The sequence below is a fragment of the Balaenoptera physalus genome, assembly GCF_965194825.1.
Source record: "Balaenoptera physalus genome assembly, chromosome: 13".
Taxonomy (NCBI): Eukaryota; Metazoa; Chordata; class Mammalia; order Artiodactyla; family Balaenopteridae; genus Balaenoptera; species Balaenoptera physalus.
This window is the reverse complement of record NC_138892.1, coordinates 55,177,654-55,204,213: the sequence shown is the minus strand read 5'-3', so window position 1 is coordinate 55,204,213 and position 26,560 is coordinate 55,177,654. Positions and strand designations below refer to the sequence as shown.

The following is a 26,560-nucleotide window of genomic DNA, read 5'->3' as shown; positions in this document are numbered from 1 at the left end:
TGGGGTCAAGTCATCACAGGAAGTCCACCGATCTGCCCAGATCAATCACCATGCAATTTCCACATAGAGAGAACAGGCGACATATCAACATAACAGCAGCAGATGGCAAATGAAAAGCAACACAGACCATTTGATACGTCCTTGGTGCCAAAACTATCCAAAAGCCCCTTAGGATCAGCCTTGGGAAGAAGGGGAAGAAAAGGAGAACAGAACCTTGAATCTGACTATCCACCAAAAATAGACTTAAGTTTTAAATCAGAAGTGACTGTATAACCTTAAATAGACAAGTCAAAATGAAGCCTTGAGAGCTAAACTAAGTTCAGATAAAGGAACACACAGAAACTTACACCTTTGTACCCCTGAATGTTAAGAAGCAGCTTCAACAAAAGTAGGAAACATGCATTGAGCACTTAGCATGTAGGCAGACTTCATGCTAAGCAGTTTACATGGATTATCACATTCTTCTTCACAGCAACCCTATGAGTAAACACTATTATTTGCTCTATTTTGCAGACAAGAAAACTGAAACCTCACACCTACTCAGGGGGCAAAACCAGTGTTCACGCTGCTGGATACAAAGCACCTGATCCTAAGCATCATGCTCTATACTGTACTGTTTTACACCTAGTAGAACAAGCCCTTTATATATTCACTATTTTAGGACCTTATTTTACTTTAGGACATTACATGCAGTGGATATCTCCAAAAGACTTATTTCCCCACTGGAGTTAAGTTCCTCAAGACCTTGGAACATATTTTCAGAATTTTCAGTTTCCCCTTATAGCACTCTGCATGAGGGAGGGAGTAACTAATGCCCTTGAACAGCAATGTCTGTAATCCAATTTGTCAGGTGCCATGAGGCACAACGGTCCACCTGGGAGCAGCACTTCCTTTGAGAGCCTTGATGTTAGGTCCTAAGAGGATTCCATAGCAGAAGCAATTTGGTGCCAACATCTTAATGAATACAGTGAGAACCTGTCTTCTTCTTAAGCCTGGTGATAGTTGGTTTGATAAAATACATGACTAGACAGACAGATGAGAGGTCATTTATTTCCTTTTACTACACGTCAAAATAGCTGAAGAAATTAGGCTGTTCGACATGTTCTTGCTGCTCATGCCACCGTCAGTTTAATCATGATCACAAATAGCTATAGTTTTTCATAAGGTATTCTATGATTAAGTGTATTATCTTTTTTTTTTCAATTTTAGGATTACTGGAAACTCTGACCCATTCCACGTGTTACCCTTCAACACTCATAATTAATCCCCGCTACGAGCACACCCAAATTAATCCTCACACTGTACACCTATATTAGATCGAAAATCTCAGCTACCTTGGTTCATCTAATACATAAAAACACTTTAATTTCAGATGCAAGTATTGCAGTACTCCAATTCAAATCAATGTAACAAGGAGGGCACAATGCCTGATCTTCTGCTGGAAAGCACTTAGCACTGTCCAGCTGCTGTGAAATTGGATACCTTTTAATGCCTTTCTGTAATAAGCATATTATACGAAGGCCATGATTGAGGAATCTACATTCCTACCATGTAATTATTGTTGCAGCTTACCTGTAGTCTTTTGTGAAACTCTGCACAACACATAAAAATCTTGGATCTGCTCTGCTTCTCCCAGTCGTTTCAAAAACTAAAGAGAAATATATTTTAATCTCTAGTATGGAAGGTGCGGTTTAACTCTAGCTGCATGTGTCCCTGTTGGTCACTGTCATTTTGTAATGTTACAAGGGTTTTTCTTTTAAAATGTACAGTAGGCTTATATAGCAACTTTTTCAGAGGAATTACCTTCTTTGGGAAATCTTCTAGAACACAAAAAGTAATATACAGCAAACCAGTTTTTGTATCAGGTTTGTGCCAGGAAATTTCTATAGATAATCAAAATTCTGTATATAGGGCTCCTGCTTGCCTACAGAAATGTATCTGAAGATAATTCTGCTTCACCAATGTTTTCATTCCTTGCAAATATTATACCAAAGCATAAATTTCCTGCTTCACCTCATAAGTTTTTTCACCTCAGCTACTTCAAATAACATTATAAATCACTGACTCATTTCAAATTAAATTTTGTACCAGAAAACTAATTTCCTTATCCAAAGTAGTAAAAGAATGTATATTATTAATGTACCTAAACAAAAAGCACCCATATGGTATTTTTAAGGGAGAAAAACAGTTTGTAGACTTTCCTATTTTGGGAAAAGTGTCTGTGAAGGGCCACTAAAAATGCAGTCCATTGCCAGGGAGGGAGGAATTTTCCTCTACCCTTCTAGGTTCTTCTGGCTGCTCTAAGAAGTAAACTGACATGAGAGATCAACAGGAGAAAATAAAACATAAGGTTAATAACATGTATACATGGGAGAGACCCAGGAAAACTGAGTAACTCATCAAAACGGGCAAAGCCCTCACCTTAAATACCATCTTCAACTAAAGACAAAAGGGAACGTTGGCACTAGTGGTTTGGGACTTCAAAGGGAAGGAAGGCAATTCACATGGAGATGGAAAAACAAATGTTTGTTAAACACATGTTTGCTGGGCCTTGCAGAGAAAATGGGACACAGAGTGAACTCTGATCTCTAAGAGTCCCTCCCACACACGCGCACTTAGCCCTTATTCTTTGCAGATATCCCTGGTGACAGCTCTATTCCAGGAACAGGCCTTCTATCTAAATTCTTTTAGGCAGTTAGGGGGAAGGTCGAAGTTTCTTCCTGAGTCTTTCGGGCCTTGATTTTTTTTTTTTTTTTTTTTTTTTTTAAATTTGAGAGACAGCTTTTTTTGTTTGATTGATTAATTAATTAATTTATTTTTGGCTGTGTTGGGTCTTCGTTTCTGTGTGAAGGCTTTCTCTAGTTGTGGCAAGCGGGGGCCACTCTTCATCGTGGTGCGCGGGCCTCTCACTATCGCGGCCTCTCTTGTTGCGGAGCACAGGCTCCAGACGTGCAGGCTCAATAGTTGTGGCTCACGGGCCTAGTTGCTCCGCGGCATGTGGGATTCTCCCAGGTCAGGGCTCGAACCCGTGTCCCCTGCATTAGCAGGCAGATTCTCAACCACTGCGCCACCAGGGAAGCCCACGGGCCTTGATTTTTTTTCAGCTCAAAGTAATCTGCATGTCAAAGAGACATTTGGAGGAAATTCCCTGGCGGTCCAGTGGTTAGGACTCGGCAGTTTCACTGCCATGAGCCCGGGTGCAATCCCTGGTCAGGAACTCAAATCCCACAAGCTGCGCGGCACAGCCAACATGACCAATTCCATCAGTGATGGGGTCCTTTACAGCAAAAGACGGGGAGCTGAGATATACGTGATGCAATATTATTTCCTTTTCTACTTGTGTTCAAGTTTTGAAAAGAAACCGTAAGGTGGTGAGAGTGGTAATAATGCTTTCCGAGGTTGGGAAATGAGGTAGCTAGAGAGGTGAAAAGTGAAATATCAGATGATGGTCCAGCAAGGAGACAAAAGATAGCACACACACCCTCAGTCTTTTAATGCCCCAGAATAGCCCCTCAAACACTTCTTTTCTATAAGACTCTAGATTTTCTGCACCCAAGCGGCTCCATTAGCCTTGCCATATCCTTCCTCTCCCTGGCAGAGAGTTGATTCCTTAATATTTTATGAGAGTCCATTGGAAATTCGTCTGTGTGGTACACTTTTTGCTGCATCACAGAGCCATCAAGTCAAATGTTAGATGTAGGTTTCCCTAAGCTACAAGCTGCTGTTTCCTGGGTCTAAGGAACTATGCAATCTAAGCAGGGTTCAAGGCAGCCATGGAAGTGGGTAGAAATTAGGTGTGCCTAGCTGAGCTTAAAATCAAGTTCCCCGAACTACTTCTACATAGTGAAAAAGACCTGTGGAGGTCAAGGTAAAGGAGGTACTTGTGCTGATGCAGGAAGGAATCTTTGTACGCTAACCCACATTTGTTTCATTTCTAGATTTATCTCTGATGCTTCATGGTATCAAGGAAGGAACATAGAATTTGGGATCAAACAGACTGAGCTCAAATCCCAGTTCAATCTCGTGGAGATTTTTTTTTTTTTTTTTAATTTTATTTTTATTTTTTTTGGCTGTGTTGGGTCTTCGTTTCTGTGCAAGGGCTTCCTCTAGTTGCGGCAAGCGGGGGTCACTCTTCATCGCGGTGCGCGGGCCTCTCACTGTTGTGGCCTCTCTTGTTGCAGAGCACAGGCTCCAGACGCACAGGCTCAGTAGTTGTGGCTCACGGGCCCAGTTGCTCCGCAGCATGTGGGATCCTCCCAGACCAGGGCTCGAACCCGTGTCCCCTGCATTGGCAGGCGGATTCTCAACCACTGCGCCACCAGGGAAGCCCTCGTGAAGATTTTTAACAAAAATATTCTTAAGAGCTCTGAGCTATAGTTTCTACATTTACATAACGGGTAAGTGATAACTACCTCATTAGTTTGTCATGAGGATTAAATAAAATAATACATATAAAGTTTCTGGTGCAGAACTTTAACCCAGGGGGTTAAAAATATGTCACCTATTTATTGGCTTAAAACAGTTCAAAATAATTTAACAGTAGCAGTTGTTGTAATAGTAGCAGATATAGTAAGAACAATAACAATGACCTTTTACTGAACACTTGATAGGCTAGGCACTGTGCTAAACATATGCACAGAGTATTTCTAAATCTCATAAAAACCCTACAACGTGGATGTTATTTAACAGAAAATTATCTCTGTTGAGTTGTACAAACAGCAAGGAGAAAACTGGTCAGGTAGAGAAGATTCCATCCCTTGACTGGAGTCGGGGTTCTGCCAGACAAATTGGCATCTAATTTGACTTGAGGAAGATTAACTAACTTCTCCAAGGTCACACAGCTAAGAAAAGTTCCCAATGCTCATTTTCATTTTCTTTTCTTTTTCATTTTATTTTTTTGGCTGCGCCATGTGGTATGCGGGATCTTAGTTCCCCAACCAGGGATGGAACCCATGTCCCCTGCAGTGGAAGCTCAGAGTCTTACTGGACCGCCAAGGAAGTCCCCTCATTTTTTTTATGTATTCCAAATTCAATAGTTTTTCCTAGTTTATGCAACATATCTCAAAACCTAAAATTAAAAGAGATCCTTGGGGCCCAAGTAAATCCATACATACTCACTACCATAAATCCCACTGCTGCATAGCCCAAGACAGTCAGATAAATACTGTTCCCCAGAACTCCTTAAACCAGAAACCCATGGAGTAATACTATGATACTAATAGTATTATATTATACTATTAATATTATAACATTAAGTAATAAATACTATACCCATCAGGGAGAGAAGGCCAGAATCTCCGTCTGACAATGAAGTCCTCAACAGGTGGGCTGAGAGGGACACAAGGTCACAAAACCCCCATTCACAAGGGCTCAGAGACTCAGAATTGAGGAATAAAGCCTAAACCTCACCACCACTGATAACATAAAGTAAGTATAGGAGGAAAGCAACCATCTCATTAGGAATTAATGTTGAGTCCAAACACCAACTAAAATCACATTTAGCACCTCAGAAGGGAACAAAATTACTACATGGTGATGATGAGGCCCTTTCCTGTACCTCTATATCATGCTCAACTGCACTCAGATGTGATATACAATAACCCCTGGGACCATCAAATATATACCAACTAGATGCTCATTTGCTTGGGAAAACCCTGTCTCGAAGCAGAGAGAAATGGTCTTCAACTTCTCAAGACATTACTTCATTCTGTTTGTGACACTTGACAGAGATACTTCTCTGTATCTCAGGAGCTGTGTTACAAATATTGGAGTTGAGTGAGAGTTTCTCTGCAGAGAACTTTCTACACGGTCACTCCTAACATTTAGCACATAGTGAATTCAATGGCTAACTCAGGAAAGAAAGAAGGACCGAGCCCAAAATCTAAATAAATAAAATATATTGATTTTGCAAAGATTCTCCACTTCTTGAAAGGATTTCTTTAAATAACCACTTCATTACCACATTTAATGTGTGACTCTGTTTACATACTTCCACTTGTGGGGAAATATATTTATAAAATGAAGAACACTTATTTGTCTCAGATCAGGTAAGATTTATGAAAAATGAGTCCACTTGGCTGAATTCATAAACATCAACTAAGCCTGTTGTAAAAACATATACGAAATAACTAATTACTGACTATATAACACCATCACTTGAATCAGGATGAGAAACAGAACTGCAAAGCACCATATGCAAAGTGCTAAGTTTTACTGATATTCGTTACCCTGAAAAAAATGTTAATTCTATGAGAGTGTGTTTTATTTTTACAATGTCTGGTTTCTGACAACATTATCCAGAAATAATTATTCAATAATGAATGCCAAGAAACCCAAGTACCAGAATGATAAGAAATATTTCAAGCTACCTTTCCCAGAAATACAATCTGTTTCTCATTTGATAGAAACTCATCATAAGCAACTGTCTATATCATAGTCCTCCAGAAAACTTCATCATGCTCTAATTCATCAAAAGCCACCAGACCGAATTGCCATTTAATACCCGATTCAATGAAATAATTCATCTAGCTATTCATAAATTTATAAACACCTTATCAAGTACTTGTGCTACACCACACCAATTTTAAACTCCATGCAATATATCAGACACTAATTATTGATACATACATAGTTTCATCATGGGATTTACACAGGCTTCACAAACATCACAGCTCTAAGAAAAAGAATATGACATTCTTCAGTACATTCATTACCTAGAAATAGAAAAATTGTAAACATTTATCAAAGAAATCTGCAATAAATTTAAAAAATCATTTTTTGAAATGATCAACTTTTGAGCAAACCCAAAGAGAAAACCGAGACTTAAAAAACCTGGGGTCAGGCAGCCCCACTCCTCACTAAGTTGCATAATCTTAGCCAACTTGGATTTCAAATTTCACATTTATAAAGTAGGGAAAAGTGCAATTTCTGTCTATTTCAGAGACTTTTTTTGTGGAGCAAATGGGATAATTTATGAGCTACATAAAAGTATGTAATGTTATTATCAAGGGCATTTTCAAGTGAAAGGAGAGAAACTGTGAAACACAGTAGCTGGCTACCTCTCTTGGTGGGACTGTTCTCTTCACCCACTCATAGCAGAAGAGCCAAAAATAAGTTATTTGCTGAAGGAGGAACCAGAGGAAAAGAGCAATACTCTGGCACTGAAATGTTCACTCTTGGGGAAGTTCCTACATTTCACTGAGCCTCAGTATCTCTTCCTTTCTAAGAGGAACAGCATCCCAGCCCCCAGCTTCACATACACATGACAATACATTGAACAGCGTTCAATCTTCCTCAGCCTTCTCATTTGTAAAATTAGCTTTAGAGACAATATATTTAAAGGCTATACCTCATGCTTAGCACATCTGTTTATTCAGCAAAGAATCTCTTCTAGCTGATGCAGATATAACAGAGAAACAGAACAGAAAAATCCCAGGCCCCAGTTGAGTTTATATTTGAGTATGAGAAGAACAAACAATAAACTGAATACATGAGTGAAATATGTAGTCTCTTAGATGACAGCAGTGCCAACTTCATGAGCACATGATCTGTGCAAATGCACAAGGCCCTGAGATCAAAAGGACCTGTGCTCGGTCTAATGCTGTGCTGGTGTCACCTTGAAATTGTTAATACTTTTGAACAAGTGGTCCCACATTCGCATTTCCTGGATGGCAGGAGATGCCATGAAAAAAGTAAAGTGGCGGGGGATAGGGAGACATGTGGTGAGAGGTGGGAGGGGTGGTCAGCAGGGCCTCAATGTGAGACTGTACATTCTGAGCACTACACAAGGGTGCCCAGCTGAGAAGGCTAATGGAGCTGAAAACCACCTAGAGGTAGAAGGTTTTTTTGTTTGCACAAAACTGACTCCATGCAGCTCTCTAGATAGCTTGTACCAGAGAGGACAATCACAGAGATTACCACGTGCCACAGGTATCTTTCAACTCAGTAGCCCAGCAGCCCATCTGCTTGTGCCCCTGTAAACCACAGAACTACACCTCCAGGGTGGGCACCATACTGCTATTGACACAGACATTAAGGTAGCAGTGGGCCTACTGATAAGGCCTCCCTGAAAGGGTGATACTTGAGTAAATGTCCCAAGAGGTGAGCAAATGAGTTGTACAGAATGGAGGAAGAGGGAACGAGGCCAAGAGAACAGTAAGTGCAAACTCCTTGAGACAGGAGCCTGGCTCGTATTCCTGCATGAGCCCAGAGCTCGAAAGGCCCAGAATTGGGGCCAGGGGAGGAGATCAGGTCAGAGAGGCAAGTGGCAGTGTGAGGACATTATCAGGACTTTGGCTTTCATTCAGATATGGGAAGCCACTGATGTTTTGCACAAAGTATCACGTTATGGATTCTGGGCCGAGAATAGACTGAACTGGTTAAGAGTGGAAATATAGGGAGTGCAGTTAGGAGGTTGTTGTGATTATCCAGATGAGAATGATGGTGGCTTAGACCAGGATAGTAGCAGGAAAAAAGTGATGAGAAGAGGAAGAGGTTAGATTTTGGATGTATTTTTGAAAGTAAGGCCAACAGGACTTTGTGATGGGTTTGTTAGAGGAGGTAAGAGAAAGAGAGGAGGCAAGGATGACTCTAAGGGTTTTGCCCAGAGCAACTGGAAGGATAGTTACCATTAACCAAGATGGGAAAGTCTGGCAGGACTTGTTTGGTGGAAAATCAGGAATCAGTTTTAGATAACTTACACATGACCCTTGAACAATGGGGGTTAGAGGTGCTGACCCTCCACGCACTCAAAAAAATAGGTTTTCTGTATCTATGGTTCTACATCCATGGAGTCAATCAATCTCGGATTGTGTACTACTGTAGTACGTATTTAGTGAAAAAAAATCTGCATACAAGTGGACCTGTACAGGTCACACCCGTGTTGTTCAACGGTCAACTGTATATTGTAGACGTGTATTAGACATCAAACTAGGCAGTAGAGTAGATATATGGGTTTGGAATTCAAAGAAAAGTCTGGGCTAAAGATTCAAATTTGGGAGTCATCAATATGTTGATGATATTTAAGGTTATGAGATTGGACAGGATCATCAAAGAATAATGATGAAAAAGGTCCAAGACTGAGACTCAAAGCCCTTCAACATTTAGAGTGAAATAAAGAGGAAGCAGCAAAGGAAACTGAGAAGGACCAGCCAGTGAGGTTAAAGCAAAACTAGGAGGGTGTGATGGCATGAGTCCCAGGAAAATATGTCCAGGAGAAGGAGAAGATCACTGCATCACATACTGCTCTGAGGTCAAGTAAGAGGACTGAGAATTGATCCTTCTGTATAGACAAATTGATCCACCTCAATAAATGTTGGCTATGATGGGAACTTCAGAAGAAGAAAAGTAGAAAAACAGGTCAAATCTATAAACTACTTCATGAAGCTGTTAGAATACTATAGTTGTGAGTTTATCATTTAGCTACATTAGGGGAAACTGTATTCATTTATTTAAGGTGAATATAGTTTAATGCCAGGTTGTTCCAGATAGGAGCCACTAGCCATATACGACTACTGAATACTTAAAATATGACTCGTGTGAGTTAAGAACTAAATTTTTAATTTTAATTAAATGTAATAAACTTAAATTTTAGTTTTAAAACATATATGATTCAGTTATTCAAAAACATTTATGTAGGGCTTCCCTGGTGGCGCAGTGGTTGAGAGTCCGCCTGCCGGTGCAAGGGACACGGGTTCGAGCCCTGGTCTGGGAGGATCCCACATGCCGCGGAGCAGCTGGGTCCGTGAGCCACAACTGCTGAGCCTGCGCGCCTGGAGCCTGTGCTCCGCAACAAGAGAGGCCGCGATAGTGAGAGGCCCGTGCACCGCGATGAGGAGTGGCCCCCACTTGCCGGAACTAGAGAAAGCCCTCGCACAGAGGCGAAGACCCAACACAGCCAAAAATAAATAAATAAATAAATAAATAAATAAATAAATAAATAAATAAATAAAAAATTAAAAAAAAAACATTTATGTATGTTTTGAACAGCTTGTGTACGTGAATCTATTTTTAACTGTAATTTTATAAAACTGAAATACAGATTAAGTATTTTCCATGAAAACTAGATATGCTGTAACTGTAAGCTGCAAACAAATTTTGAAGACTTACTACCAAAAAACCTTAAAATATATTATTAATAATTTTTATATTGATTATATGTTAAAATAATATTTTAGACATAGTATATAAATAAAATATTAAAATTAATTTCAACTGTTTATTTTACTTTTTTAATGTGGCTACTAGAAAATCTTTAATTATGTATTGGCTCACATTATTATTTATTGGACAGCACTGGTCTAATGGATTCATGTTGTGGACAAAATTAGGTCTTGCCAAAATTAAGAACTTGGACACCTGTTTTATCACAAGCTTCTCTACAGCAACTGAAAAACAGTAATGTACAAGGGACCATGTGATGCTTCCTTTCTAGAAATTTGCATGTAATTTTTCCATTCTGTTCATGGAAAGCCCCACCTCAGTTCACTGAGCCAATTTCCGCCTATCCTTCAAAAATCTGCCCCAGCAATATGTGTTCTGAGAGGATGAATTTTCTGATCCCTGTTAAGTCAAGGTTCTCCTAGGCTCCTTGGTATAGAGGTGATAGCATTAGTGCACTATACTTTACATGACTTATAGAAATCACAAACATCTGGAAAGTAGCCACATAATTTGAAAGAAGAAATAGATGATGTCAAGAATGACTGAGTACCTATTATGTGCCAGTTGGCACATTTTTAAAAATTTAATCTGCACAAAACCCTTCATTGTTATAGTAACCTTTAACCGTTATTGAGTCTTATTTGGCAGACACAGTGGTAAACACCTTACATATATTAACTTTTTCCATCTTCACAGCTCCATAGAATGGGTTCTATTATTATCCCCATTCCACAGAGCAGAGGATACTTGCACAAGATTACACAGCTAATAAGCATCAAAGCCAAGATTAAAATTCAGGCAGTCCCTTATATTTAAGATCTGAAGGAAGCACAACCTTATTGCAAAGGACTTCTAATACAAACATTTACAAATCTGGAAGTCAAAGAAATCAACTAGAAGTAAGTGTTGTCCATAGAAGCATATGGGGGCAATAGTGAGACACCCCAGAAGACCTTGGAAATAAGGCAAATAAGACAATCAGAGACATGGAGGGTCACTTTAAAGACTAATATATTCAGAATGGTTCAGTTCATATAAAGCACAAAACTTGGCAGAACAAGTTATATTGTTTCATGATGTATCTGTAACTTGTAAAGATATAAAAAGCAAGCAAATGATTTTCACAAATGATAGGATGCTGGTTTTCCCTTGGGAAGAGAATTTACTGTAATCATGAGGAGCTTCAAGAGTGTTGTAAATGATCTACTTATTGACGTGGGTGGTAGTTTTTGGATGTTTGCATTGTAATTCTTAGTTAAGTTATACATATATATTTTTTTATGTAAATACAACGGCAGTGACACCTTAGCATCTTAGCTCTAGAGCCCACACTCTATCACACCCACAGGAAGAGAGGGGCAGAAGTTAGTAACTGCCTCTCCCCATTGCTGAGTCCTGCTTAACACTCTATCTCACCTTAAGCATCATCTCCCCACCCAAGCCCCTCTAATTCTATTTAAGTAGCTCCTCTCTGTGTTTTACTATCATTTACTGCTTAGCACTCGTGATGGTTAATTTTACATCAATTTCACTGGGCCAGAGGGTGCCTAGATATTTGGTCAAACATTATTCTGAGTGTGTCTGTGAGGGTGTTTTGATTGAGACTAACATTTGAATCAGTAGACTGAGTAAAGCAGATTGCCCTCCCTAACGTGGGTTGCCCTCATCCAATCAGTTGAAGGCCTGATTAAAATAAAAAGTCTGAACCTCCCACAAGAAAAAGGGAACCTCCTTCTGCCTGACTGCTCGAGCTAGGATACTGGTCTTTTCCTGCTTTCAGACTTGAACTGAAAGATTAGCTCTTCTTGGGTCTCCAACCTGCCAGCTTTCAATGGAATTTATGACATCAGCCCTCATGGTTCCCAGGCCTTCAGACTCAAACTGGAGCTACACCATTGCTTCTCCTGCATCTCCACTTTTAAGTGCACACTTCAGTAGAGTTAAGTTCGCACTGTTGTGAAACAGATCTTGAGAACTTTTTCACCTTTATATCCATTAAATAATAAGTGCCCTTTTCTGCCTTCACCCAGCCCCTGGTAACTACACCATTCTTTCTATTCCTATGAATTTTACTACTTTAGATACCTCATAGAAGAGGAATTATACAGTATTTGTCTTTTTGTAACTGATTTATTTCATTTACCATAATGTCCTTGAGGTTCATTCATGTTGCAGCATGTGACATGATTTCCTTCCTTTTTAAGTCTGAATAATATCCCATTGTGTGTATATATCACATTTTGTTTACCCATTCATCTGTTAATGGGCATTTGGGTTACTTCTACCTCTTGGTTATTGTGAATAGTGCTGCTATGAACGTGCATGTGCAATTATCTCTTGGAGACCCTTCATTCAATTATTTTGGGTACACACCCAGAAGTGACATTGCTGGATCATATGGTAGTTCCATTTTTAATTTTTTGAGGAACGTCTATAATGTTTTCCAAGCAGCTGCACTGTTTTACAATCCCACTAAAAGTACACGGTGGTTCCAAGTTCTCCACATCCTCACCAGAGCTTACTATTTTCTGGTTTTTTGATAGTAGCCTAATGACTATGCTAATAAGTGTGAGATCATATCTCACTGTGGTTTTGACCTGCATTTCTCTGGTGATTAGTAATGTTATACATCTTTTCATATGCTTGTTAGCCATTTGTATATCATCTTTGTAGAAATATCTATTCATGTCCTTTGCCCATTTTTTAATCAGGTTATTTGATTTTTCACTGTTGAGTTATAGGGTGCTTTTATATATTCTGGACATTAATCCTTTAACAAATACATGATTTGTTTTGGTTTTGTTTTGAGAATAATGACTTTGTTGTTTCTAGATGTTTTTCTCCTACTAAGTTGGGAGCTCCAAGAAGTACTGTCTGTTTCTTCTCTGCTATAAACCCAGAACCTATTACAATGACCAGTAAGTACATGGTAGGCAGCCAGCCAATGGGGATTGAAAAGCAAAGAATAGGTACATACCATATAGCTAGGAGAGTAGACACAGGCTTTGAACCAGCTCTCTCCCATTAACTCTCTTACTCCATAGGAAAGGTGGGATCTTCCTTGGATTGAAGCCTACTGACTTCTTATTGGCTGTACAATTTAGCAAACTTGTTCACCTGGCTTTTCCTAGGGATTAGCCCTAAATGACTAGGACTGAAAATTAGATGCTGATAGGGAAAGGTTAAGATAAGGATGCTGCTAGAGAAGAAGACTTGGTGAAATGAGACCAAACAAGAAGAAGTCAGAAGAATCAACTCAATAAGCAAACTGAATAGGTTACATGCAGGAGGAAGCAGCCTCAAACATGTGGATTTTCCCCAAGGGCTCCAAGGAGCACAGGAGGAAGGCTGATGCTTAGAAAAATGACGTTACCAAAGAAGAGGTTAAAGTATGCGGGGTTTTTATTATAGGCAAATATATGTTTTAGAAAGTTTTTTCAAACAAAATGGTTAAAATAAAAAGGTCTAATATTTTAAAAAGAAAAAATATCAGCAACATGGACTATTCCCACCCAGAACACCTTATAGACTGAAAATTACAAATAAACAAAGAGTGAGTGGGCACGTCTGCAACAAATGTGCATAGGTGTGCGTAAATACGGTGCCTCCAACTAGACAACTGACCATCTGTTGTGAGATGAAAATTAAACAAACCATCGGAGAGAGGAGGAAAAAAGTCGGAATCACAGGGGAAAGCCTTGACAACTTTGTCTAGAAAACAAAACTAAAGAGGGAAACGGGATGAAGGGCACTGAAGGAAAGAGAAAAGTAAAGATGTGTCGCAAAGGAAATGTAGTTTTTCCTTCTCCACATGACACTGAGGTATATACTATGAATTTCAAAATAAGTCAGGAAATCAATGCACACAGCTGAAATTGTGCCATAGTTTCATTCCTGAGTTCTGGAAGGAGTGTCAGTAATGCTGCCTTTGGCTTCCTTTGAAAGATGATCCACAATGATACACCCACCCCTTTAGGCTTATATGAGGGGAGGACACCCACTGAATAGAATTTGGTGCTACAGGGAATCTTGAGAGTAATATGTAATTTGTGTTGACATTTATAATGCCTCCTTTCCTCTTAATATCTATTCAGAAAATGTATACTTATAATTTATATTGTGTATCTGTACTATATATTAGGATATACCCAGGAAAGCTAGGAAGGGAATATAAGTTAAAAATAAAAATATTTCATGGAATAAATTAGTTGGTAAATTCATGTATAAGTGCATTGGTACAGGATTCCACATCTGAAATAAACATGATATAGGCTAACTTTTCTGATGCTTGGAAAAGTGCTTGGCATATGAAAAGTATGTGTTAAATTAAAAAATAAAATATGCAATGTGTATATATATTATATACACATTATATTTCACTTTTCTCAGAATAATGCCTATTATTTAAAATAAATATCTATTTGAAAACGGGCAGCGAAGTCCTGACAAAATGCTACTTAATTTTTACTATTTCCCTGTGAGTAACTTTATGGTTTTATAATAGAAAAAAATATTTTGTTGTCAACATATTCCAACTTAAATATATTTTTAGAGTTTGGCTTTTCTTATCTTAGAAATAAGTAGAGGAGTCTCTGGGCTAAGTGTCTGTTTTAATAACTGATTTTAATTTTGCTACTGGGTTGTTTAGGTGCCTGGAAGGCTGAGAAGCAATGGGGAGATAAGTCACGTCACAAACTATAGAGTTACATCAGGTGCTACCTGCCTGGCTTTACATTTTGAAAATCTAAGACTCTAAAAATACACTGAACATAAGAAAGAGATTGTAATACTGTTTTTCAGATGGTCAAGCAAACTTTAGCTAAAGCTACAACTGTAGCGGCTAAAATAAACCCCTGGTATTCGTAATGTCTAGTAAAAGCTAGGCTCTGCATGTGGTGAAAAACTGTCTAAAGGAAATAAGGAAATCTGCCTTAAACAGCACGCTGGGATTACCACCACTTGTGCAGCCTGAAGATAAAGGGATCCTGACAGCCAAGTATTTTCCACTGTCTGCCTCCACAAATTGATCCTGCTTCTGTAGTCGGAACTCTCAGGCCCCTAACTCACAGAATGTTAGAAATAAAAGGGGTCCCAGCAAACATGTATACCTCCCTTGTGTTACAAAGGAAAAAAGCTGAGACCTGAGAAAACTGTAGCTACTTCAGGCCACATAACCAGAGTTATGTCCAGACCACTTTCTTATTATCACCTTGCCATGTCACTGCTGTCCCAATTTTGTCATCCATCACTACCTCTCAACAGTCCTTCAACAATTCTCCTACTTCAAAATAAGCCACAACCCTAGGATCCTGACTATAGAATCACCAACCCAATTTCAAATGCTGGAATTATCCAGTGAGGCATACCTCTGGTGACATATTTAAGATCATTTAAAAATCAAAATGAAGTGAGGTTCATGAAGGTTCAGGCATCCAAACTGGAGCCAGGTGGCCATTGTGGATATGGTTTCAGACATGTTTCTGCATTGCTGAGAACTTGAATTTTTTGAACTGTATCAAACTCAAGGACACTATCAGCCATTTTCAAAACAATATTTACTAGCAGCTGCTAGCTGCAACCTTGTAGTTTCACAGCCCTCCCCCCCTCAAATCTTCACAATTATGTAACCTTTTCAAATCCCAACCAATCCTTTCTTAGCAAATACGCTTACTTTTTGCCAGCTCCAATCCTAATTCTTGACAAACAATTTACGTAAGCTTGCAGGTTTTTTGCCTTTATAAGTTCCCTCCATCTTGCGGTCTGGCAGCACAGGATTCAAGTACTCCTTGGACCTGTGTCTCCTGGGCTACAGCCCTAACAAACCCCAAATAAATGCTTTCCCCGCCCCCCAACCAGGTCTCCATTCTTGGAATTCACGGTTAACTCCTCTGCCAAACTAATCACTATTTGCACCTATTACAGAAATTAGTTGGTCTTAACGTTTAAGGCTTCAATCAGATTTCTGTAAGCTGCAATATTTACCTCATAAGAAGAAAAAATAAGTTAAATATAGCTTAACTAATACACACTTGAGAAAAAATGCAAAGGATTTTAAGTAATGTAATAACCCAAGAAGGCCAAACCCAGAGTAGCAATTTGACTTCTTCCTGGTGTTACTGGTGGCTGAGTAGTGAGGAAAATGGATTGACAATGAAAATGTTTCTCAGCTCTCCTGCCACATTTTTTCCCACTTCCTTCTTTGTGCACACATGACTAGTCTCAAGTCTCTGCAAATGCTACCATCTATCTAGGTGATGATTGACAGGAAGGCAGACAGATGGAGCCGTGACAGATACCTGTGCTGCCCATTTTCCACCACAGACTCTCTAAGGCAACAATGCCCAAGCTGTCAATCTAGATTTCAGTGCTTTCATTAGATAATCATTTTTCTCTATTAGGTAATAATGAAGAAGACGTTCAGTGGAAAAAAAAAAAAAAAGGGACTATAAAAAATATTAAATACTAAAGGTTTATATCATTTTTTTCCACCTTCAGTTTGCTTTGCATGTACCTTTCTGCAGTTTTATATTTTTATTCCTTGTTCTTGTGGTCAAGTTTCTTAAGTCTCTTTTTTTTTTAAATTGACTCAAATTAATTTATTCTTCCCTAGATTTCCAGTTGCTAAATCCTTATCTTCCTGGGATCAAACCAAAAACTCCAAGAACTGACAAAGACAAGCCCACTGGAAACAGAAAGGCTTTCAGAAACACAATACTTACACTCTGCTATTTACAGAATATTTCTACATACATATATTTGTCGATTGAAAAAAAAAAAAAACAGCGCAACCTAAAAGTTGAAAATTATGTTTTATTTTTCAGACTTTCTGAGGACTTCAAGCCTGGGAGGCAGCCTCTCAGAATAGCCCTGAGGGACTTGTCTGAAGAGGTTAGGGAGGAGCCAGCATACACAGGGGTTTTTCCAGCAAAGACCAGGTAGTTGGAACATCAAAAGATTACTGTTAATTAAAGACAAGCAGACATCTCAAGTTAATGAGCTCTCTCAAGTTAATGAGACTTTTCTATGTTTGGAAAGATGGAAGAGTCTGGCTCACTGACATCATTCCTTTGATATACACCTTAGCTATCTAGAGCCTGCATCCTGTTCTTTCCCATCCTGAGTTCCCTCAGGGCTCACTGTGGGGGGTGAGGGGAGGCAGCTGTAGTGGCCTGATGGCTGCAACATCCTTTGTTCACTGATACGGCAGGCAACATTTTTTCATTCACATATTCATTTATCTACACCATGATTTTGTAATGGAACAAGACCCTATGGGGCCTTCCTGGCACAGACCCCCTCCCCCCATATCCTCTGCTTTAGCTCCTTTCTGAAGTACCTAGATAATCGTATCTGATGCACATTTCCTGAGTTGTTTTACAGATGCCAAAATCTCCACCAAATTTAACTGCTTAACGACCATGAGCATATAGCCCCCAGGCCTACTGGAGCCTAAGGATTGCCAATGTTAACCCCTGTGACAGGGCCCTGTTACCTCACCATCAACCAGCTGGAGAATTGTGTATGAGCTAATCCACATACCCTGAGACTTCCCTCCCTCACCTGGCCTTTAAAAATGCTTTCCTGAAACCCAATGGGGACTTTGGGCTTTTTGATCATATCTGTCCCAGACTCTTTGTAGAGCACCTTATAATAAATGCTGCACTTTCCTTCACCACAATCAGTAGATTGGCTTTAGTGCTCGTGAGCAAGCAGACCCAAGTTTGGTTCAGTAACAGTTTCCTAATTTGTTAATCTTTAGTATTCTTTTCATTGCCTTACAAATTGTATATCTAAAGCTACAGAGAATTTATGAGATACATGATAGTTTAAGAGAAATCATTTACATGTCCCAGAATCAGGCATACTCCCTAAGTAAGTTTCTATATATATTTGATTATTTATGTGGCCATAAAAAAGCCAAGTGTTTTTGGTTTTGCACCCAAGATGAACTTTATTAGATCATTTCTCCTCCTTTATATTTTGTAAAAATAGAAAAATATGATCTGTTAAAATAGCCCAGAGAACCAAGACCAATTTTTAAATATGTCATTTTATTCTGACTGGCACAAGGTTATGTCTTTCACAAGTAATTTTACTTAAGTAATGTGAATTTTGAGAAAATGGTTACTATTACATGAATCTTCTGGAGCTATTTTACGTATGGATCTATATACAATTTCTGCTTAATTAAGTGGCCTTAAATTCTTGTTGGTTGGGTACTTAAATAAATTTAATACATGGCTTCTGTTTTCATTATTTTACAGTATTCCATGGGAAGGAATGAGATAGGAACAAAAATAAAGACTAGATAAGGTAGACTATAAACCTCCATGAGAAGTACAAACAAATTATTTTAGAAGTCCAAATGAGAGATAAAGAACATATCTGATGAAGGAGATAAGAAAGGTATTCACACAGGAGGTGATATTTTAAATGGACCTTGAAAGATAAAAAGAATTATGACAAGTGGAAATAGTACTAGGAAAGTTCTATATTAAAGACACAGTATAACTAAGGCAAAGAAGAGTTACACGTATTGGAAGAATTGAGCATACTGAGAGGGCTGGGGGGAAGAAGTTTAGCTAGAACACAGAGAACCAGGAGACTAGTATAAGACAAGACAAGTCTAGCTAGATTTGTACTTAATTTAGTAGTCAATAATAAAGCACAAACACTTACCCAAAGCAAAACTATAGAGTGTCTCTTCAGCCCTTCTCCTGTTCATGTTTATCATTTCTCCATGAAGCAATAAGGCTCTTCTGGAGGTTAGAGAAACACTAAATAAAGATTTCGCTACTCCAGTGTCCTGAGAACCCATTGCCCCCACCTGAAAGCACTATGCAAAGGCATTGTATGTTTGCACTTTCCAAAGAAAAAATGACACTCCCCTTAGAAAAAGTCCTGTAACTTTGTATTACTACCATCCACCTAGTCTGTATTTTTCAGGTGGTTATTTCAGTTGAATTATAGGTCTTTGTAACAAGAAGTTAAATGCAAAAAATGCTAATCCATTGGAAAACAGGTACAAGTTAGCACTGGCTTTCAAGTCAAGAAAATAGTTGAGTAACAGTAACTCAGAAAAGGTGTAATTTCAACGAAGTTACACCGTAGGATAAGAACAAATGAAATGCAGCTATGTTCAGCTTTTCCCTGAGACTAATAACTACTGCCAATCACTCACTGAGAAACTCACATTTCTTACAGCTTCCATCATTATTTATTTGCTACATTTCTGTGGGATTTTAGCCTACACACACACACACAAATGTGTATGATTAATAAGCAGTGACTTCAGCTAGTAAGTTATTTGTTAGTAACACACAGCATACAACAGCTTCATGACTTCTGTAATATTGGGGGAGCCTGCGTCAGTGTCTTCCTCAGCAAAACATGAGGGCACGATTGGACAAATGTAGTACTGAAACAGGAGGGAAAGGAGCAGGACACAACCTTTAAAAGAATGACATAGCCATTGAGGATACGACATAAACTAGTTAGAACCAACTAGGTCCAAGATGGCAGAAGATTTGACTTCCAGTAGACCTTGAGCCTCATATATATGCTAATTGTAATTCACTAGCATATGCTAAATGACACACCCACAAGTGCCATGACAGTTCCAAGGCTGACCATAAGAGGACAAAAAATGGGCTGTGGCCCAAATCCTGGAAATCCCTGCCCCTTCCCTGAAATAATTGGAATAATCATCCCACTTATTAGCCTATGAAATTACCCAGCCCATAAAAACTAACCACCCCATATTACGGGTCGGCTCTCACTTTCCAGACGACCCCACGCCCTAGAGCCATTCTAGCCTTTTGAGATAGACTGCATTCTGTCTATGGAATGTGTACCTCCCTAAATAAACCACTTCTTACCTATCATTTTGTCTCTCATTGGATCCTTTCTTCGATGAGACATAAAGAATTTGAGCTTCATTAAGTCCTGAGCCAAGGTGTGTGATTTCAATTAAAAGACAATGGGTTCAAGTCCCAGTCTGAGTTGTGTGGTTTCAATACCACAGAAAGTCATGTCACAGAGACACAGAGAGGACAAAGTGTGACAAAATCAGTCACAGAAATAGGTATTTCACTGATAAGTCACTACATGAGCATTTTTGAAAAGCATTAACAAAGGTCCTACTTTCTTAGATCTACCATTACCTGAACTTACTTAGAAATAAAGGTTTAGAAATTAGTTTAACGAAGACGCTGAAGGTAAAGTATGAATTTAAAGCAACTGCAGAGCTACTGATGGGAACTAATAAGGGTTTTTGAAAAGTCCACTCAAGATTCTAGAGAGAACATTTATTTTACTTTATTTTTTGGTGAGGTGGAAAGGGAGAGTGGAATACCACTTAGGTAGCATTTGGAGTTTGTAATACATAAATCTAAATTCAAGTTAATTGCTTAGAAAACAAGAGGCATCTCATTTATAGTATAGGTTAGACCATGGTCAATCAATATTTTTCCTATGTGTATCCTACTTTAACCCTATAAATTTTTTTTTTCTTTTTCCTTTTTGGGTCCTGATGAAAGAACAGGTAGAGGATAGGTTGGGACGCCCAGAGGATCAAAAACAACTCAGAAAACCGCTTAATCAGGTGGAAACACTGCAGCCGTGATCAATCTTCCCAAAGGAAGCCCAATCTCCCAGGATCTTGCAAAATTACAGGGGCCCAGCAGGGGAGTCATCAGACGAGAAACAGCTGGGTGTGTGGGTGGGGCCAGAGGCCCCTCTTCACAGAATCATCTGGAAAGCATCTGGCTCATACCACCTTTCATGCACACACCAATCCTCCTCCATGCCCCCACTTCAACACTCCTCACCCCCACATCAAAGTCAGTGCGGAGGGGCCTCGCCCCAGAGGACAGGCCAGATGCGTGAAAGGGCTGCGATCTGAACGCTTAGCCGGAGAAGAAGTGCCCAAGGCCAGAACTGGGGGTGAACTGCGCATGCGTAAACTGAAAATCTACAGCCTTCCAGGAGCCAGAAGAGCCCCAGAGCGGCCACAAGGGCTTCTGGCCCAGAACCCTGGGGCCCCAAAGCTACGTCTGCCAAGGTCCAAGGCCACAGCAGCCTGAATGCGCCGTTCCATTGCACATCCTCATGGCCAGCTGTTCCTCCCAGCATCTGTGAGGTGTCTAAACCAAAGAGACCGTGGCTGCCTGTTCCTCCAGCCTTACCCCTGAAGAGCAGGCCTCGGGGCATTAGTCTCTCCTTCTGACCCAGCTCATCTATTAGCATGCATTCCCCTTTGGTGGGGGAACTCTATGCACAAAATACCTTTGGTAATGCTGCTTGGAGACATACCTTTGGTATTACTGCTTGGAGATATATAGGTGGGGTGCATTGAGCTGAAAAGACAATATGATTTTGGTGAGGAAAGTAGACAGAGAAGATAATCAGCAACCTTTCTAAAACTCTGTCCAAATGGTGCTTAATTCTCTTTGGCTTAGCTACTTACTACAGTGTTAAATGTAATTTCAATTTGGTGCAAAAAGGGAAACTCGTGTACATAAATGATGCTAGGCAACTTTTAGTATTAGAAACTAGGACAAAAAAAAAAATCTCTAGCTATTACATTACCACACAGATATTTCCACTTGAATTTTTTTTCTGGAGCAAGCCTTATTTCAGGGTTCGTTGACCTACATGAAATCATTAAACCACAGAAAAGATTTATTAACTTGAAGTCTTCATTTATTTTATAGCTCTAAGAAGCTCACAAGTACCAGGGTAATATAACCTTCCCTGAATACATACACATCATCATTCCAGTAAAGGTTATATTGAGGGTCTCGATGTAGTAGATTACAGTACCTGGAAATAATATTAGTTTTACTAAAAATAGTGTCTTAAATTCCACATATTATTAGAGTAATAAAATATCTGGATTATGACCTTACTAGCTGATAGTCATTGCTTAATTTAGAGAAAGTATTAACATAGATTGGTTGTGCACACATGTTAACTATATTATTTAGACAAAAAAACAAAGTACAATATTACCCTATATTTACCTTCATACAATAGATGTTTCTAGAAAGATTAAATTTAATCAAAATGTGTATCAAATTAACTTTAAATTTAATATATAGTGAAGAGGAGGGTTGAGTTTTTCTGGAAGGGACTACAAAATTGGAAATCCATTGATTTCACAAACTGCTTAATTTACAGCGTTGCATGGTTCTCACACTGGACATTGGAGTAGTACATATGGTGACTGAACCATGAATCAAGCAAGCACATATGCTGATTTTATTTATATCAGTTTTCCTGGTGCCAGGAAGCCCTCATAAGGTCCCAAATTTAATGATATAATTTTAGTGATTTTAAAATTTAAATAGCTCAATAATATATACAAATATTTTAATTTAGTCTCAATCACAATTTCTCTGTTAAGATGAGAACATGAGATTTAGTGGCAGACATTAACACATGAATAACAATGACCAGAAAGCTAGGTTCTAGTAGCCTACTAATTTATGAAGGGTAGCTAGTTAGATTTTTTTTAAAATTGTTTTTGTCCTGTACTTGCTAAAGATTTTCAGGAACCCCTGTCAGGGTCAAAGGACTCCATTTTATTGCATTCTGTCTCAGTAGATTCTTTTATAAAGTAAAGAATTCTTTAGCAATGTACCCCTTTATTGGATTTATACATGCTCATTTTCAACAACTAATATGTCTTCAATAGAGACAAATACGTGTCTTTTGTAGGTGCATTAAAGATTTCACTGACAAAGTAAAATTAAACAATTCTTTCACAATCATGTTTCTTCCCTTCCTCCATCTTCTTGAAATCCAAAAAGAGGAAGGAAAACACACAGTAATATTGGTTTGCTGACTCTTTGCCTTGAAATGCCAATTTTTTGAGAAATTAAGAGGGATAGAATGACTACATTTTCAGTATACATAATGATACCTGAAAATGTAGTTGGGTTTTTTTATTAAGAATCTGAAGTTTGGGCTTCCCTGGTGGCGCAGTGGTTGAGAGTCCGCCTGCCAATGCAGGGGACACGGGTTCGAGCCCTGGTCTGGGAAGATCCCACATGCCGCCGAGCAACTAGGCCCGTGAGCCACAATTGCTGAGCCTGCGCGTCTGGAGCCTGTGCTCCGCAACAAGAGAGGCTGCGATAGTGAGAGGCCCGCGCACCGCGATGAAGAGTGGTCCCCGCTTGCCGCGGCTAGAGAGAGCCCTCGCACAGAAACGAAGACCCAACACAGCCAAAAATAAATAAATAAATAAATAAAGAGCAAAGAATTATTTCTCTATAAAAAAAAAAAAAAAAAGAATCTGAAGTTTTGTTTTCACAGAAAACCAGATGGTGTGTTTTTGGTTTGGGGGTGGTAGTGAAATTTTGTTTTGTCTGTTGTTGTTGTTTTTTAAAAACAGGTGTGACATTTTCTCCAGCTACTGTATTAGCATATTTAATTGCTAAGTTCACAGGCAGTCATCTCAATTCTTTTACCAGCAGATGGTGAAAGTGATTTTAAAAGAGGAGTAAGGATTTTTCAAAAAACATTTCAGAACAGTATGAGATCTGCTTTCCTCAATGGGTGTGACAACCTCTGATGAGCACTAATGGAAATCACATAACAGCATCTACAGTGCATTTGCCTTTAATTACTTGACAGTTACCCAGATTCTGTGAAATTACTCGCACATTATCTAACAAAGCATTATGTACTTTCAGTAACTTTCTTCAAATCATTTTACAACCATTAGCTAATTAAACTTCACAATACTCCTGCAAAATATGTAGGTAGAAAGTTTTATAAGCTTTATGTTACTGAATTCCCAGGTATATCACTGACAGAGATGGAAGTTAAATGTAAAAGTCCCAAACTCACAAGGATTTATACTTCACGTCACATTTGCTCCTCAAATATAAATAAATGACTAGTGTTTAGAATAAGACATTTGGTATCGCAGGCACTGTTAGTTGCTTCTCCACATCCATTCTTCTCTTCTTAGCTAACAGAATCCTTCTTCTGTACAGAGTGGCCATTGTTAAAGAAAAAATTATTCTGACATTTGTTCAAATAATAAGGAAGAGGTTATCCAAGACGATAGTAATAGGGATATTGCAACAGGAGACAGAGATCGGACTCAATTCCAAATACAGCAAAGACAGCTGGGGATTTATAGGCAAAGAACAGAGTTGAGGGGGCCAGTGGATAAAAAATTATAGAGAGGAAACATCAAAGATAAGAGGACTCTTGCTAAACTAACCTAATAGGATTCTTGCTAAAGACAAGTCAAGGATTTGTACATCAAAGAGGGGGGATGAGGAATGTGATCAAGTATCAAGGGTGGGGGAATTCTCACTAAAATGACTTAACAGGATTTATTGCTGACACTGGGCTGGGCAGGCTGAAAACAGGATGGGGGCCAAAGTCGAGGACTAGTCAAGAAGAGGGCTCAGAGGAGCCTAACTAAAGTTTGGTCAAAGAGTCTTTGTTACCATGTATTCAGCTAAAAGTTTAAATCTCCCTTGTTGCTGGGTATGACGTGTTACATGGTTCTGAACAACAACACATAAAAGAAAGTCCACTGGAAAGTTTTGGGACTGTTTTTACTTTTCAAATGTAGGCACTGCCTCCCTCTCCCACTTCTTTCTGAACACAATGAATCCTAATTGTGACCATGGGGATGAAAGCCACATGCTAAAGATGGTGGAACAGAAAGAAAGAGCCCAGGATATTGTTGAAAACATGTAACTTTTGATGCAACTCTGGGCTGCTTCCTCCAGACTTCCTGTTATGTGAGAAATATTAAACCAGTATAGTCAGGTTTTCTGTAATTAACAGTGGAAAGCACCATGGAACAACTAAGCCTGTGCGCCACAACTACTGAGCCTGCACTCTAGAGCCTGCGAGCCACAACTACTGAAGCCCGAGAGCCTAGAGCCCGTGCTCCGCAACAAAAGAAGCCACCGCAATGAGAAGCCCGCGCACTGCGACGCAGAGTAGCCCCTGCTCGCCTCACCGAGAGAAAACCCACGCGTAGCAACGAAGACCCAACGCAGCCAAAAATAAATAAATTAAATAAATAAATTTATTAAAAAAAAAAAAGTAGAAAGCAATCTTGGCTGAGACATTTGGCAAACATGATTCCCTTATTATATTAGAGTGTTCCTGGCAAAATTCTAAGTTCAGTTGGAAAGATAAAATTCAGAAGTTAATTCTTGAAAAATTAAATATTAAGAATGAATGAACCATAGACATCTCTTTCTTCAGCATTCATGCAATGCTTGTTTTGAGACTATGTTACCCAGGGGAGAAATCTGGGCTATGGGATATAAAGATTTGTAACCCAGTTTTTAAAAACTTAGCATGAGCTAATATAATCCATATGTAACAATAGGATTCCTGGTTAAGTAAAATAGAAAGTAATCGATTATTAAAATAGAAATCACAGCATTCTGAAGAGCCACAACGACACCTTAACTCTGTGGTTCTCTGAAAGATAATCTCTCCCCCTGGACAGCAGAGCACGTGGCTTCCAGGAGCGCAGAGACACTTGGCACATCTGGTCTGAGCTACAGCCTCCTCCAATGCCCCAGTGTTCCAAGCAAATATTTCCTACATGTGCTATGAGATGAAAAATATGGGAAACCCCTGCTTCAGAATAGTGATTCTTAACTGTGGCTTGAGTTTTGAGATGGATCACAAGTAATTCGTTACAAAAATAAAACATTAAAATTTATAAATGACTTCTTTTGCAAATGTAGGCAAATTCATAGTTACCTGTGAGTACCATTTCTCTCACTCACATTTTGATAATTTCTTCTTTAGTTTGCTAACACTTTTAATTATGCATACATACACACATATAAATGCATAAATGTGGCTCACACTTTTGGGAAGGGCAGTGTTCTTTTTATCATTTCCCTTTTTACTCAGCTTCCCACATCCCCTTACCCTTCACCCATCTCCTCCAGCCTCCATCTACAACAGCACCCCACCCTTGATCCTCAGCCGACCTAGGTGTGTATTCTTTCTTATTTTCTCACATAATCCTATACAGACTTACATGTGCACACAAATATATGTACAGATACATATATACAATTTGCCTTTCATTGTTTTATCATAAATGAGCCATATTATTAAACTTCTCTTTTCTTAACACAATAATATCTCATGGAAATCTCTCCAAGTTATGACAGTAATATTTTCTTTTTAATGGCTGCATAGTATTCCAAACTATACATACATACATATATATACATATATATATATACATACATATATACATACATACATATATATATATATATATATATATATATATATATATATATATATATATGTTACTGATGGGTACTTTATTTTCTGATTTTCAACAGGACAAAATGCCTTAATAAATATTTACTTATAAGTAGGTGCTTTT

At 38.8% G+C, this 26,560-nt stretch overlaps 1 protein-coding gene across 3 annotated transcripts in view; it reads right to left on the bottom strand.

Annotated features, from left to right (window-relative positions):
- The window catches only part of TAFA2 (TAFA chemokine like family member 2), a 588,983-nt gene that overhangs the window by 227,154 nt on the left and 335,269 nt on the right, over window positions 1-26,560 (bottom strand). Inside the window, exon 1 of one of the 3 annotated variants that reach the window (XM_082422924.1) lies at window positions 18,841-20,984. The exons of the other annotated variants lie outside the window; for them this stretch is intronic. The gene's annotated coding sequence lies outside the window, so the exon portion shown is untranslated. Of the gene's footprint in view, window positions 1-18,840; window positions 20,985-26,560 lie in introns of those variants that run through there. 3 annotated transcript variants of the gene reach the window in all.